Genomic DNA, 4,611 nt, shown 5'->3' on the forward strand with positions numbered 1-4,611 from the left:
CTACTGTAACCCTGGAACAATTATAAAAAAAATTCAATCAAGGTGTATATTACAAGCTAATGGAAAACCAGGGTATCTCCAGACCACTTAGGTCATGCGTGAGCAGCAATTTCAAGGTTGAGTGCAGCTATTCTTTCCTGAGAATCTGTATTTTGGTTTAGGATGCAAACTATGCTTTGGAAATTCATGTACTATTTGTAGGACACAAAGCCAGATTCTTTCTGCTGGCCATGACCCAGTAAATGCTATCAGAATTGTGTCTCCAATCCTCTCTCTGTTCCTGAGGCAGCCATAGTGAGAGAGACCTAAGAGTTGAGTGCCTTGCAAGCTCATCAGTAAGCAGAGATTGGAGCTGAATCCTGGAGGAGTGTAAGAGTACGCAGCAGATACAGAGCCTGAATTTCACACTCAGGAAGGGTTCACCAATGCGATATGACGAGAAAGAGTGTCTCTGTCCACTTGCATGATCAGAGCTCTGGCATGCCAACACACATTAAGGAAGTACAACATGCAAACCTTTAGGATTAGAAGTGTTAAACCAGCAAATAAATGAAATTGTATGGGGAAAAAAAGTTAACAGAAGAAATACAATGAAATAGTAAAAATCATTGTTTAACTCAAAAAGGCAAAGTAAAGAAAAACAAAATAAATAGAAGACAAATTACATGATTACAGACTGAAGCTCAACCATATCAGTGGTTACTAAATTGGACTAAATAAATGGTTGAAACCTTCAAACTGTATTTTAAAGAGCAATACTCAATTACATGCTATTTAAAGAGACTTACTTTGAGTATAAAGATACAGACAAGTTGGAAAGATTAAAACTAAAAAATGCAAATGCAAATCCTAAGGATAAGAACGCTGTTTTGGTTAATTAATACCAAAGTAAAGTTTTTTTTAAAAAAATTGTTAATTACATTGCATTATGTGACACAGTTTTATAGGTACTGGGATTCCCCCTACCCCTCCCCAAACCCTCCCCATTGGAGGATTCCTCCACCTTGTTGCATTACCACAGTTCAAGTTCAGTTGAGATTCTTTCATTGCAAGCATATACCAAGCATAGAGTCCAGCATCTTATTGTGCAGATAAGTTCAACACATAGTGAAGTTTAAGGTAGGAAAGATTATTGGATTGTCAGGAATTCTTAGAGGGATTAAAGGCTCAAGCCAGGCTTATAGAGAGAGTTGGAGAGAAAAGGGAAGGATCTTCCATCCATTGGTTCACTCCCCAAGTAACTACAGTGGCTGGAGATGGAATAATTTGAAGCCAGGAGTCAGGAGCTTCTTCCACATCTCCCACGCAGGTGCAGGGTCCCAAGAACTTGGGCCATCCTCTGCTGCTTTCCCAGGCCACAAGCAGGGAGCTGGATGGGAAGTGGAGCAGCTGGGATTAGAACCGGTGCCCATATGGGATCCCGGTGCATTCAAGGCGAGGACTTTAGCCGCTAGGCCCGTAATCTGTGGTTCTGATTCTACCATCTTAACATGAGTTATTTTTGTGCTTCCCAGCTTTAACAGTCTTTTCATTTGTCTATTTCCAATGGTCTCACCAAGGTTAAGACCAATTTCTTTAATTGCTTAAACAGTTGAGTTATGTAGATAGAGACTGTGATGTCTATCATGAGCTTGACCTTAGTCTCCCTTTTTCCTGGGTCCTGCAGTTCCCTATTCTGAGAAAATGCAATCTTCCACCTGAGCTTGATACCATATGGTTTGGACACCAGAACATCTGTTGCTTAAGATTTTCTAAAGTAATCTCAGTTGCCACTGAGGACAATGAACTTCTGCAAAAGAGAGCTGTCAGTCAGGGATCTCCTTCAGCACTCCGAGCGTGGTGTCATTCAGCTTCCTTCTGAACGTGGACGGGAATGTTGGTGTCCATTCAACTCCACTCTGAAACAGCTGTGTTCCCTTCCGGTTGTGCATACGCTTCAAGAGGCACCTTTGGACACAAATAGCACCTAAGAGCAGGACTACTGGAGTGATTTCCATTGTTCCTGCTGGCAGGATTCCCCTAACAAGGTGTGCCTGTGCCACTTGCCCAGTGCGAGAGCTGCTTCTCATCAGATTCACACAGAAGAGAATCTTTGACCAGTAAAATGCTAAAAGGATTGTTGCATCATCTTTTCAAGTCCCCACACCATGGCCCTAGAGAAGATCACCTAGGGCTTTATTTCCATTTTCTCCTCTGTGATAGAATTGCATCAAAAACAAAAACACCCACTGTGTGCTTTGGCTTCATCAGGAAAGTTCTAGGCAGCAGCTCCAGCTTCAACCCTGCATTTTTTTTAAATGTTCATTTATTGCCACCTTGCAGAATACAACCCCCATTTCATAGCTACTGTACATCCCCTCAAATGAAGTTATAATACAAAATCAACAATAGAAAGAAAAATCGAAATTTACAATGCCATGAAGCTAAATAACATGTTACTAGATATGACAGTCTCCATTACACAACCAATATGCATCCCCTTAAATGAAGAGCCACAAAACAAAATCAACATCAGGAAGAAAAAAAAAATTAACAACACCATGAGGTTAAATAACATGCTACTAAATGACTAACGTGTAGCTGAAGAAATGAAAATCAAGAACCTTCTTGCAGAAAATGATGCTATTGTATGATCTGTGAGTCATTGAGGATTTTAATCAGAAGACAAAATGTTTTGAAGAGATGAAACTAACAGAAAACATCAAAGCCCATGCGATCTAGATTTCGCTGATTTTTGTTGGTGAAATGTGTCTCTTCTAGACAACAAATAGATGAGTTTTGTTTTTTAATCCAGTCTACTAATCTGAAGTTTGATTAAGCTTAAGCATTTAACATTCAGTGTTAATATGTATGGGTGGTACTTTGGTCCTGTCATTTTCAGAATGAGTTGTTCATTGGTTTAGGCTTCTGTTGTCATTTTACTGGGATGTTCTTCCCATTTGCCTTTGGTTTTGTTGGGTGCTTTTTCTCTTCTTTGTCAAGATAACATCTTGAAGTATCATTTTTAGGACAGATTTGGAAGAGCTGTGAAATGGAGACTAACATCCAGATGTGAGGATACAATGTAGTATGCATTTCTACTTCCAGACAAAGATGGACTTACAATGAAACTGTTTACTATCTTGACAATAGGATGCTGGACTCTGCCATTGTCCATGCCTGCAATGATGGACATATGACTATGCATGAAGAACTATACTTTAGTAATGATATAGAGGGACTGGGTGGGGGGGTGGGAAATTGGGGCTGGGATAAGGGAAATACCAGGAGCCTGTAGAACTGTATCATAAAATGATGATAATAGTAATAAAAATTTTTTTTAAAAGAAGGAATTACATATACTAAGGAAAGAAATAGAAATATATACATATAAAAGAATACAACTCCTGGTTGCCCACGGGGAGAATGCTGGTTTGGAACTTATCTGACTTTCCATTCATTTCAAGGACTTCACTTGCTGATAGTATGTGGCAAGCAGCAGCTGGGGGCTGTGGAGTCAGCTGTTGGGAAGATGCATTTGATACAAAGCACCTAATTGTCAACAGAGAGCCCCAGTGTTGAGAGCAGGCACATAAAGTCAGATCAGCCCACATCTGGATCAGTACTGCCCAGGCACTTGGACCTCAGGGGAATTCACTACACATCTTTGAGCCATAGTGTGAACTGGAGTCGTGCAGGTAACCATGATCGTGTGTGATTTTTCATTCTAAAAGAGGTGAGGTGTAGCGTGGTCCCATTTATGCTTCATTCTTCTCCAATGTTGCTTCTCAGGCCTTCAGCCCCTCTGGCTTGCTTTCAGTGCCTTGAAGAGCCTGGGCTCTTCGCACCTGCTGTTTCTGCTGCTCAGATGTGTTCCTTGGCTAACCCTTGCTTGCGTCAGTTACATCTCACACATTGCCTCCTCAGAGATACTTTTCATGACCCCTCACCAGGACCTGCTACTCTCTTCATGAACTTTCTTTTTTGTTCTTGTGTGTGTCTTTAACTTCTTCTCACTTAAACTTATTCAGGACTGTAAGTCTTGTATTCACACAGGAGTTCAAAGAGTTCAGAGACACACATGTATTGAATGAGTGAATTAAAAAAAAAAAGATTTATTTTATTTTTATTGGAAAGGCAGATTTACAAAGAGAAGGAGAGATACAGAGAGAGATCTTCCATCCACTGGTTCACTCCCCAAATGGCTGTGATGGCTAGACCTGAGCCAGTCTGAAGCCGGAAACCCTGTTCTCCCACGGGGGTGCAGGATCCTGTGAACTTGAGCCATCCTCTACTCCTTTCCCAGTCCTAAGTGGAGAGCTGACTGGAAGAGGAACAGCCAGGACATGACCTGGGACCCGTATGGGATGCAGATGAGGATGAATCCTTGTGCCACTGTACTAGCCCAGAATGAACCGAATTAAACAAGATATGTCCAAAAGGTTACAGATACGGGGACTGGGATAGATGTACAACAAGCTAACCTCAGCAATTACAATTTTGTACTTTTCATTAAAATAGGTACACTTTAGAAGTGAGCCTGAAGTGTTTACATTTACAAAACAAACTGGCTTTTTAAACTGATAAGGACAGATACTACACTTGATCTTAGCCAAATGGCCGAGAAGCGAT

The 4,611-nt window shown here is 40.9% G+C and overlaps 1 pseudogene; it reads right to left on the bottom strand.

Moving 5' to 3' along the window:
- Positions 1-4,441: 4,441 nt before the first annotated feature.
- Positions 4,442-4,611, bottom strand: LOC121164176 (annotated as a pseudogene).

Source organism: Ochotona curzoniae, unplaced genomic scaffold (genome assembly GCF_017591425.1).
Source record: "Ochotona curzoniae isolate NIBS_2020 unplaced genomic scaffold, NIBS_Ocur_1.0 contig_1014, whole genome shotgun sequence".
NCBI lineage: Eukaryota > Metazoa > Chordata > Mammalia > Lagomorpha > Ochotonidae > Ochotona > Ochotona curzoniae.